Genomic DNA, 13,616 nt, shown 5'->3' with positions numbered 1-13,616 from the left:
GAATGGCATTAAACATATTTTTCGGTATTTAAAAGGAATTGTTGATTTAGGTTTATTTTATCCTAACGATTCAAAAGAAGGGTTAGTTGGTTATGCAGATGCAGGTTATTTATCTGACCCCCATAAAGCAAAATCTCAAACTGGATACGTATTTAAGAATGGAGGAACTGCGATTTCATGGCGTTCTCAGAAACAAACACTCATTGCAACATCTTCAAATCATGCTGAAGTCATTGCATTGCATGAAGCTTCAAGAGAATGTGTATGGTTAAGATCTATGTCACGACACATATTGATTTCTTGTGGACTAGAGAAAGATCGAATTCCAACTCCTATCTATGAAGATAATGCAGCTTGTGTCTCGCAAATGAAGGAAGGATATATCAAAAGTGACATAACAAAGCATATACCACCAAGATACTTTGAGTATACTCGAGACCTTATTAAAGACAATCAGGTTGAAATGAGATATGTCCAGTCCAGCAACAACTCAGCTGATCTTTTCACAAAAGCACTTCCCACAGCAACATTCAGGAAACATGTTCATGATATTGGCATGCGCCATGTACGAACAATGTAACGACCTGCAGTTTGAGGGGGAGCTATATACTGCACTCTTTTTCCCTTAGCTAAAGTTTTTTCCCATTGGGTTTTCCTTTAGCAAGGTTTTTAATGAGGCAGTACTTCAAGACCCCGACGTTTTGAAATGGTGTCATCCAAGGGGGAGTGTTATGAATTATTGGTGGATGTATGAATTATTGGTGGATGACACAATTGTCAAACACCTTTATTCACACGAACACTCAAGTGAAAATTGAATAGTTTAGATTGTCGGTATTTTACTTTTTGCACAGTAGTTTTTTTTTCCTTATAAATAGAATGATTTGAACGAAGGTTGATATCCAATAAAAAATTCTCATATTTCCTTGTTTCTTGAAGTTCATATATTATAAGCTTGTTAAAGTTTGGGCTAATATCACAACAATGTCAACATTTTACAAACTTAAACGAGTTGGGGGTTGGTAGCCCACCCACTCATTTGTTCTCCATGTTTTAATTATTTTATATTTATTCAAACAATTTTTTTTAAATGTTTGTTTTAATGAGAAGTTTTATAAATATTAAACTTGCGCTTGTAAAACGATCGGTCACATAATTAAGTGGCATGTTATATTTTTCGTTAGTTAAATTGTTTTAAAGGGATTATTTAAACCGTTAAATATTTAATCGGTAACCTAGTTAATTATGTTTAATAAATCTATAAACGTTTATGTACTTTGGTCAAAATAAATGAGCGTTTAAACTGTTATTTTAGTAACGTTGCGATGACATTTTGTCCAAAGCCAAACCGATGTAGTTGTTAACTCATTTCATTTTAAATACTAGAATAGTTTCGAAATATCCATTTAAGTGATAGCCGTAAACCGTATTAGTAGTTCGTTCATATATTATAATCATATAATAACTGCTATTTTTTTTCCAATGTTCGTCACATGAAAACTAATTCCCAAATGTTGTAGTTTCGTTTTAATTAATTTATTACATATGTATACTTGTATAAGATAATTCGTCGAGTTCCATCAAACTGCTCGTTCAAGTCGTTTAAACCATTGATAATGTTATCCTCATCATTCAAGTGAGTAATCACATCCCCTTTTTCCTATGTTTTGTTTTGGGGGCATTACGCGCATTAGAAATTATTATTATTATTATTATTATTATTATTATTATTATTATTATTATTATTATTACACTCAAACCAATTTCATTATTTGCATGGTTGTGATATTGCTTAATTAATTGTTAATTGCTATATGAATTATGTGTTTTATTGCTATATGTTTGGTTGGTATCTCATCCCCATCCTTATCCTCATAGCATGATCATACGCCGTCCAAATAGACATGTCCGAATCTAGTGGCATGTTTGAAAAGACATATTTGTTTACTTTTATTTTATGTTGTTTATTGGTTGCGAATCCGTCCAAGTAGACATGTTTGTATTCTAGTGGCATGATCGAAAAGACACTTATACTTGTTTATATTAATTGATGCTATTTACATATGCAAGAAATTGCTTATTTTTCATATTATTATTATATTTACACCAAACTGTGAATTACTCGCTCAATATGTGTTATTGATAAATTATTTTAACGCATAATGCAGGTTGTAAGAAGTTATTTGAAGTGAAGACATAGACTTGAACTTTAGGCTAAAAACGATAATGTAACATCCTAAAATTTATAATGTTGAATAAAGAAAGTTACGTTTAGTGATTTCCGCGTTATTAATTAATTAATATCGAGTAAAGAACGGAATGGATTTAGATTAATTGAGATGGGTTAAATGAGAATGGGCTTTAGGTCCATGGGCTTTAAGGGATATAAATATCCCCTAAACCAACCTAAAACCCTAAACCCTCATTTCATTTCCATCATAATCTCTACACACTCCAAAACACACACACACCACACACCGCCATATACGACCGGCGGCCGAGGGAGAGAAACGAGCAAGATCCGAGAGAGAGTAAACGATTAGTTGTGATTAAACAAGTTAAACGAGATCCAAACGAGCACAAAAGGTATGTTCTTGACCTTTAAAGTTTATGTTTTATTGAATGTCCTTAAGCTTAAAGATCCAAGCTTTATAGTATATACGGGATATATATACGAACGAAATGGTTAGGGAACGTTAGTGGGTGATGTCGAACCATAACAAGGGTATTAAAATCGCCAAAATGCTTGATAAAAACCAAACCCGTAGCTGAACTGCGCAACTTCGCCTGCGAACTGGGCAACTTCGCCTGCAAACTGATAACTTCGCCTGCAAACTGGTAACTTCGCCTTCAAAGCTTAACTTCGCCTTCAAAGCTTAACTTCGCCTACGGCCAAGTTCGCCTAGCTGGTAACTTCGCCTAAAGCTAAGTTCGCCTAAGGTTTAACTTCGCCTAAAGCTAAGTTCGCCTAAGGTTTAACTTCGCCTAAAGTCAAGTTCGATTAGAAAATAAATTAAAAACCTAATGGAAAATGTGTTAAGACGGTTAATGTAAATAAAATTTTTCCAAGCTGACCTGGCAGCTCGACCCCAGCCAGGGGCTCTGCCCCTTGGACCCTGCTAGGGGCTACCGCCCCTAGACCCCGCTGCCCCCGGACCCCCGTTCGTTGTGGGTTGTATAAAGATAGAAATACAACATGAGTAGTAGTAGTTAATTGATACATGTAAATATTATACAGTTAGCCGTGCACAGCTCAAGAAGGGAATAACGATTAACGGAGAGCGTAACAGGATTCAGGTGAGTTTCTAGCCCCATTTATGTGTTATGTTTTCGGGGCTGTGTGCATACTCGATGTGTTGTTAATACATTTATCCTAAGTGATAAGTGTATGCCATATGTGATATATGTGATGGATATGAATGATTGCTTGTCGGTACGCGAACGATCTTCGGATATTGCGCGTACTGTCAGGTCAAAAATAAAGGTACGAATATTATATATCGAAGATGTATGAACATTACAAATGAATACTTGTCGGGGCGTGAACAATCTTCGGATATTGCACGTATCGACAAGAGGTCTGGTTGTTAAATGAATGATGTAAAGAACGCCTAGAGTGTTCTTATGCTGTAATGTAATTATTGTATATGTGAAGTATGTGTATACAGGTACACGAATGGTATGTGAGTTCTACGTTCGACATAGTAAGTTAGGATGGCAAATCCCTCTAGCTGTTGTCGGACATAGACTCGGCTGGTGATGGCGTAGTTAAGGACTGCGGGCCTTATACGTAATGTAGATGATAGATGTAAACGTAGATAGGGACGGTGGGCCTTATACGTGTTACAGATAATAGACGACAACGTAGTTAAGGACTGCGGACCTTATACGTATTATAGATAGGCATCAGCATAGGAAAGGACTGTGGACCTTATACGTGCTGTATTTGTATTGTGGTAGCATAGGGGAGGACTGCGGACCTCGTACGTGCTATGGTTTAGGTTGCAACATAGGGAAGGACTGTGGACCTTGTACGTGTTGTGGATGTAGGATGGTATAGGGAAGGACTACGGACCTTGCACGTACCATAAATGGTGAACATAGGTAAGGACTGCGGACCTTTTACGTGTTCACGACCTTGAGTACAGGTATAGACGGCGGACTATGAACGTACTCTCGGTAGACTGAGGTTAGTGATTGTAGATATGTATGTATGTATGGTAGTAAGTATGTATGTAGAACAGAAGGGTAACTAGTTAGGTATGGATATGTATCTTCGGATATGTATGTATGTGTATGTATTGTATGGCGTCCGATTAACTAGAACTCACTCAGCGTAGCTGACTTTTAGTATGCACGCAGGTGAGTAGAATGAGACAACTAGCTTGAGCGGGCACATGGTGGGCGAATAGGAGACTGGCATTTGAAGACTCAAGATGTTTTAATGTAATTGACGTTTATTTTGAAAGACAATAATGTTTAATTAAGGCAAGTTTTGGATTGTTGTAACGTTTCATGAAAGTTTTTATATTCCGCGAAAGTTTTAATGAACTCTGATTTGTAAGAACTGTGTTTATGAATAAATCCGACGCTAAAGTAAGGCTACCGGGTTCGGGGCCTTACAGATAAAGTTGATGTTGTATCAAATTTTTTTAATTGTTTGTGTACGATTTATGTGAATGAATAAATTTAGATATTGACACTTATAATTATTTGTAGTGTCTTTGAGTCAGGGATGCAAATGAGTCGAGCTACTCAAGATGTATTCAGGTGCCATATATTGTCCTATGCAGTCTTCTAGAGCTTGTTCGGGATCAGGTTGTTGATTACATAGATCATGATTATTATTACAATATTTATTGTATCCCATCATTATTCGAGTAATAACTTCATCAGCCAAAAGTGATTTTTTGTGGCACTGCGCTTGTTGGATGGTTGTTTCCCATTATTATTACCTGCAAGGAACAATTAATATATCCCCAAACCAAAATATTATTATTACATGTCTGGTATGGTATGATACTTGATTTCAAAACAAACAAGTACATAACTACAAACATACCATGAGTAAGTGATATTCTGTTGTTGTTAGAAGACGACGATTTGGTAATAAGGAAGAATCTACGATGTATACCCAGACCGAGTGCAATAGCTGCGGGTTTCCATGCAGCAGGTTAATTAATTAACTAATTAATTAATTTCAAAACATAAACACATACATACATACATACATACACACATACATACGTACATACATAACAAACAAAGAAACAAACATACCATGAGTAAGTGATTTTGTTCTTCTGCCATTATTACCTTCACTTGCTGCAGGTGTAACAAACAATCAATCAGTATATATATATATATATATAGGTTTTGTTTTATTTTAGAAGTGATGCTTAGAGCGAGAAGTGCGAGAAATGATCAAACTAATCATGTAATTTGTTTTTATTTTCTAAATTAATAATTAGAAGGTTATAATAGTCAAATGTTTTACTTTTCATTTTTGGTAACTATCAAATATTGAAAACAAGTTAATTACAATCAAACAATAATTTGTTTACACCCTTAACCATTTTTTTTATTAAAACTTGAAATCTCATCAGATTAAATTCACCATCCGGTTAAATTATATAATTCCTTTATATGAATTAACTATCAAATAAGCTCCATATCCCCAGTCTGACAATTCAACCCAAGATGATTATATAGAAGAACAATCATGGGTCAATTTCAATCACGTTACTTTTATATGAATTAACAACAAATTAAACCGACCCTCTGAAAATAATCCTACACAAAACTATTACACACATAAAATATACATTTATTGTATATGTGTGATTATATGCTTAAACATACATACAACTAGGATGAGCACTTTTTATACAGGTACAGGTTGGTACCGATACTGATTTTAGCACTCAATCGGTACCGAGTTTTGAGTTTTTGGTATCGGTAAGTTCGGTACGATACCGGTGTTTACTGAATTTTGCATGAAATACCGGTACCGAACCGATACCAATATCGAACCGAACATTTCGATACCGGTACCGGGACCAAAATTTTGTGACTTTTGGTTTCAATACCGGCCGGTACCGGTCTCATCCCTACATACATAGCTTGCAGCGATTTCTTTCATTAAATTTAAAAATAGGCATATATTTTAACATTTTAAACTTCAAACACCACATTTATTTGATGCTGTTATTAACTTAACACAAAACATATAGAATTAGGCTATTTCAAATACTTGGTTGTTTAGACCGGCTTTTATAGTTAACTGAGAAACTTCCCACGTAACATATCTTATTGGACAATAGACTCATACACATACAAACAACAAAGGGTATGCTAATTAAAAATGTGGGCTGAGTTAAATGACCATGCAACTCCTAGATTACATACCAAACTTAAATAGATCTTTGTAACATAAACCTATACAAACGCAACAAAACAATTAGAGTAAGCAGGTTCAAAAACCATTGACTATCAAATACGTTAATTTCACAACCCATTACATTAATACTTCAAATTATTACTAAATACATAGTAGAGTCATAAACATATTACCTACATTCAGGTAGACACACAAAACAAAACAATAGAGTTTATCAACACAAAACAACCGATAAAAAAAAACTTTCAGTCTTAAGAAACTAAATTCTCATTCCAAACTTAGAGCATCCATAACGTCATATCTTTTTGTGTTTGTGCCATAAAGCATAATATTGGCAACATATTTAGTCCTCAAACTGATGAGTACTTTTTTCTGCTTCTTTGACTCATCTCCTAGACCACAATCCCAAGCCCTTTTGAATGTGAATTCTTTGAATTCCGGTCTTTCATTCTGTCAACAAAAATTCAAAGCACCAAAAAATTTTGAATAATAGAAAATTAACTTTGTATTGTTCAATATCAAAGCGTCATAATGCGTATGAAATTTTAATGTATCATACACATGTAGCATATATACTTACACACCAAACATGATATATTCAATCACAACAAAAAGCTAATGTATCCTACACACTTAGCACATGTACTAACACACCAAAGATCATGTACATCATAACTTGAACATTCAGAAAAAAATAATACCAAGATTACGCAACAAACAATATATCCTACGTAGGAACTAAATAAACCTAAAAGGTAACCTGACATCATACACAATAAACAAAAGTTCACAGTCGAATGGGATCATACACAACATACAATAATTTCACAGCAACCTACACTACCTACACTGTAACCTATCTTCACATTAACATACACTAACATAACATAACAATAACCTACACTAAAACAAATTCTTCTTACACTTAATAGTATAGCTGGTGATTCCTAAACATAATCAATTTCAACGTAACATCTAAACTATTATAAAATTACTATTATGACTATTAAATGACATAAACTATATACAAATGCAGAAATAACTAACAAATGCAAAATTATTATCCAAACCTACACACAGTAACAAATTCTTCTTAGTGTAGCTATAGACAAACCAAACCAAAATGTTTAACATGGTGATTCCTACACATAATCAATTTCAGAATAACATCCAAAACTATTATAAAATTATTTTTATGGCTATTAAATGACGTAAACTATATACAACCGTGGAAATAACTAACAAATATAAAATTATTATCCAAATCCCAAATTCTTCTTACACTTAATAATGTAATTATATACAGCCTAAAATCTTATCCATACACTTTAACACAGTAACTGTCTTCTACACTATTAAACTGTAAATTAAAAAAAAGTTAAACGCTACGCAACAAATATACCATATAAAATTACTATCAACATACAATATGTAACACCTACACTATTACATATCAATAAACAAGACAACACCACTGTCTTCCTACACATAAGCTTCATGTACTACCCAAAAACAATAATATAACTCTTAGAAAACCATACCTACACAATAACATCAATCCAAACAACCTTTTCATATATTAAAATATGAGATCCTACACAACAAACCAACCATAAAACCAGCATCCTACACAACATGCATTATAAAACTAGATGGTTGTTTTACATGTATATATCCTAATTCACCATTATATTACTGCATGCTAAGTTATTAAAAAAATCAACTTACACAAATTAAATAGTGTAGTAAACTGTTGGACCATATGAACTCATATATTAATATATTAATGTAAATATAAACTCATTTTTACCCAAAACAAAAAGAAAACAACTTTTGTCGAACCTTATTTATCTTCATGATCAATACAATAACAAAATGTCAAACATAGGTACATAAGTGTAATAACCGTGATGATTTTACAAATTAGTTCTCAAAAAAGCTCAAAGATGGGCAACTAACCTTGATTCAATTGAAAGATTGTGAGACGGTAACCTCGAAAAATCCCCAATTTTGCACGACAAAAATTAAAACGACGGTGGTGATTAGTGTTTTCCGGATCCTTCCTTGTACCCTAGTGCACTGAATAATCTCTTAAAGAAGGGAAATTATGTGAATCACATATCCTGGGAAGACGATTCAGTGGATGTTTCCAAGAGATTTAGGAGTGAAAAGAGGAAACCGATGAGGAGATGTATGTTTGAATTGACTGGCCTACTACACACAAATGACAAATCTATCATTTTTACTAAATACAAAGGTGTTACTAATTACAATCATGTACTTCTAGCACTTCTCATTATCAACCATCTCTATATAGGAGAGATTTCAAATAAGAACCCTTTTAAGTTTTAAAAACTCGGTGTAACAATTTTTTTTTTGAATTTTTTTTACACATACGTAATATATGTATGTTACATATACGTAAAAAAATTACATAATTTTTTACGCACAGAGTCGACTTATTACATATGTGTAATGGACGTTTAAAGTTGTGTAATCACTGTACATAGTTATTCTCTCTCCTTTTTTGACTTTTTTGTCAGATTTAATCTCAACCACATGTTCCAATTCTTTTAACTAAATGTGTGGTTTAACAATCACTTTGCAGGCTGGTTTCTGAATCTGTTCTGGATCTTGAAGAATTCATATCAAATTTTTATAAAGGTCTTCCTCCAGCTACCATTGTCTGTCTTAGCATACTTGACGAAGATTATGCCAGCTGGCTGAGCAGTGTATTACCTGGGAAAACAACTGCTCATCAATGGATTATGATTTCACGTCTGAATTCAGATTGTGCACCTGATATCAGTATGTGGCCCGTTGACTCAATCTTGCCAGATAAAAAAGTTTGCAATGTTGTTGTATTAACTTTTTTTGAGCGCGCGCTTAAAATCTGTATGAAATCCAGGTGCTGAAGAATAAAGGACTTCTAATATAGTGCTGCATTGGCCGGGGGGAGGGGGGACACTGTTGACAAAATTGCACCAGAGTTCGGAGCAATTATGGAGGAATTACTTATAGTATCAACAAACCTCAAGGGTCATAAATATGAAGGGCGGGTCAATAAGCTTGATGAGCGTGTTTGAACTTTTTGAAGTGAGACTTCATACTCTATGCTTACAATATCAAAGATTGGCTTTTATAAAAAAATATGTATATATCACTCTACCAATCGTTCATCTTTTAAAGTAGTTTTAAGCTTTGTATTTAAATGGACAGTTTTTTTCATCCTCTGTTGCTGTGATATTATCTACCACAGAAACACGCAAAAGGCTTGGTTTGGCAATCGGAAACGGAAGCGCATGCTCTTGGGAGAACGCACTAATGATGGAAGGTGGAGATTATGCATATAGAAAACCTGTCATATTGGTGCTAGACCTTGAAGTACAGGTAGGATCACGCGTTCCCTCTTTAATTTTTGTTTTACATTTGTATTTGTTCTGTGAGTTGTGTGATCATGATTCTTAAGTGGCAACTAGTAAAAATTTTAAAAATGATATATATATTGACATTGTGTTAAAATTTGCAGATGCTACCATGGGAGAGCCTCCCGAAACTTCAAGACCAAGAGGTGTACCGCATGCTATCGGTTGCTAGCATTGCGTATACTCTTGGTCACATCATTCACAACAAGAAAAAGGTGGGGAAGGCTGTTCGGTATTCCCCGTGATGGATCCGTTAAAGGCCTGTTATTTTGTGGATCCACACGGCCCTGTTGCGGTCAGGGTTATACATGATTTTCTAATTTAAAAAGGTATGTCTTCAATGCTATTTTGTTTATTAAGGAAACATGACTTTTAGCACTGTCTTTTCTGTTCTACCACTATTGCTAGTTTTCTGGTAATTCACTTTGGGTTATTCCAATTTGAAGATTTAAAAACTGTATATGAATTTTAATAAAAGTTCAAATAGACCGATTCGAATAGTCTTTACAAAAAATCAAAACCACTTGTAAATACTATTATTTTTTTTGTTGTTTTTACATATTATTAATATTTTCCAAAACCAAAAAAGAATAAAACAAAATATGTAGATTGCGGAAGTACATATATGTGCTTACGAAGTTACCTGTATGGATCTTATACGAGGTTTTCATGAGGTTTCAAGTATATCTTTGTGGATTTTATTATGAATATACACACATGAATATACATATACATACATTGATATTGATTAGTTTCAACAGATGTACCAGGGAAGCACGGGATCTTCACCCGGTGTGGATGAATTGCTTAGGGTGTTAAAAGAACATCACCTTTATATTTTCATTGGACATAATAGTGGTATGCATTGCTTTATCTCCATTTTTATATTTTTCTCTAGTTTGAACTTATTTTTATGTTATGTGATTTCAGGGAGCCAATATGTTCCTGATCATAAGGTTCAAGATCTAGAGTGCTGTGCGGCTGCAATGCTAATGGGTTGTAGCAGTGGATGTTTACTATTAAAAGGGCCATACATCCCTTTTGGCACCCCATTGAGTTACTTGCTTGCTGGATCCCCTATAGTGATCTCTACTTTATGGAATGTACATCAAGATATTGTTTGTCACTAGAACAATGCTGGATCTGTGCATAAAAGCGAGAGCAGGTGCTTGTGTAAAATGCATTAAATCTGCTAAAACAGAACTTGGATGCAAGCACAAACAAGGGATCGGTCGTTGATGGGTGAAGCCCGGGTAGGGGGTTGCCTACCCAGCCTAATTGGAGCTTCTTGTGTCTGCTATGGTGTCCCCACACAAAGTTTTAGAGGTGATCAGTGATTGTGATTGTGATTATGCTTGATGTTTTTGTTGATGATTATATTACTAAATTTTTGTACAAGTTTATTTTAGAAGTGTTACTTAGATTTTGCTATTTAGTTTCTTATTAATGTTTAATGTTTTACTAATGCTAATTTTACTTGCAAAAGTTGTGTATAGTTACATGTATGTAATTACAATCATGTGGATATGTTTCAGTAGGAATTGAGTGGTCATTGCTTGTGAATTTGTCATGCTTGGCATTGGCAAACACTAGGCCCGAGTAGAAGTTGGATCTGGTGGTTTCAAGGAGTTTACTCGGGTGGTTTATGAAAACAGGCGTTTGGGGTACAAAACTGGGCTTCTCTTGGACGAAAACACAATGGAAAGTTGATTATTATCATCGGGTAATCAATTTTGGGTGGATTTTAAGCAAGCATTTGTATCAATCAACTGAAGAATACATGGCTAAATCGCTTGTAGTCCAACCTGGTTAGGGATCATTATTCATCACCTGTAAGACTTTATTTTGTTATGTTTAAACCTTACATTTTATAGTTAGACTCATCATCAAGATGGTCATTCTTCTATATACATTAGGATTGTATTGCAGTTTCTTATATAACTCGATAAATTTGAACATCCAAATTAAACCACATAATGCATGTTATATAACACTATATTGCACGCAAAACCCTAGTTTGGAAAACATAATAATAATAATAATAATAATAATAATAATAATAATAATAATAATAATTACCGTTAAGCATAAAGCTTCACTACAAAGTAGAAACTAGAAACAATGATAGAATTTTCCATATTAACAAACAAAAGTTTGTCACAAGTAACAGGATCTGATAATTACCTAACACAAAACAAGATCATTGTTCTAGTTCAATCTTTTAGTTCAAAATGCGAGCTTAACGCTATGCAAGTAATCAAAACTCAGGTTGCGGTTGACAAGACGGTGTCTGCTACAACAAAATTTAAAATCATCAAATCATCCAAACAATAACTACTATTTTAAGAAATCAGTTCCCACACATGTATCCAAAGTCCCAACACCCCTTTTCAAGTTTATAAAATTAAATGATAATTACAAAACAGTCATGAGACCAGTAATATCATACCAAAAAACCTAGCTACATCATGGAATGAGTAGGCCATAACAGCATCTTGTGATACAGGATAATGATATACCTGAACGACTATAGCCAAATAAGCCAACGGGTGTTTGACTTTGACCATTTGGGTGTTGACCAAGGTGTCGTATTGGTACTACATGATCATATCGGACTGCATTTTTGATGCAGCAGATTTAATGTTATAAACATGCCTTGATAGCTCCCGCCACAATCTGGGTCGGTTAAATTCGGGCCCAGTCACGAGTATATATATAATCCTCTTTCCTTTCTTCAACCGTCTTAACCGAACTAGATTTCTTACCGACAATATGGGCCTAGGCTACTTTTAACACAATCTTGGTTTGCGTGTGTTTATTCGGAGGGATAAGATGTCGGAAAATGTTGAAACAAAAATTGTTGTGTTTTCGGTGTTTTGGATCAATTTTTGGTTGGATATCGTGTTTCAATATTCAAAGAACTAAAACAAACAATAGAAAGCAAATTGAATGGCATAATAAACTGTTGTTTTTCTTTAAAAAATTCCAATATAAAAGCATCTGCATGCCTGCTTATTACAACCCATTAATAAATATATCATATATCATATAACAGCTTACTTAATTATTAATTGCTGATGTACAAAATATATCATGTAATACGCCTAGCTCCCAAATGTTGAACAAAAGTGGATCACAGCATCATTAATAAATCTTGCGAAACACATGAACGTAACGTGAAAACAAGTAAAGATAAGTGTACATGTCGGAGCCTGGTGTATGTGTATGAAGGCACTCGTTAATTTAGCAAAAAAATGAAGCTAAAATCAGAAAGTAAAACGAAACTTGAAAAATATAAATACGGAGATTATTAACTTAAAACATAATAAAAGATCTATTACATGATAGTTTCAGCACACAAGTGAGTAACATTCTAGTCCTAGTACAGAACAGAACAAAATAAATTAACACAAAAGCAGGGTTTTTTGATCGAGTAACGAAAACTCAAGGGCGGTTGCTGCTGCTGATAGAATGGCGCCTGTTCCAACAATTTGATTATCATAGAAGATTTAAATAATAATAAATAAATAAATAAAAAGAATAAACGGATAATTAATGTACCTCGGATGGTAATTACTTTGGGTCAGTTAAATCCTCCTCCTCCTCCACATCACTGTCATCAGTCACGATATCACTATCAAAACCGGCGTTATAAGAGTCTTGGCCAGCATCAATCCGATCATAAGCTGCTACATCTGACTGAAGAGGGGCCATAGATTGTCCGATGCAGTCTCGTAGATCTGGTTCGGGAACATGTTGATCACACTGATGATTACAATAATCAGTGTATG

The sequence above is a fragment of the Bidens hawaiensis genome, unplaced genomic scaffold (genome assembly GCF_021521415.1).
Source record: "Bidens hawaiensis isolate Kalapana, Puna unplaced genomic scaffold, B.hawaiensis_p1.1 tig00004192_1, whole genome shotgun sequence".
In the NCBI taxonomy this organism is placed as follows: domain Eukaryota; kingdom Viridiplantae; phylum Streptophyta; class Magnoliopsida; order Asterales; family Asteraceae; genus Bidens; species Bidens hawaiensis.
This window is presented reverse-complemented; position numbering follows the sequence as displayed.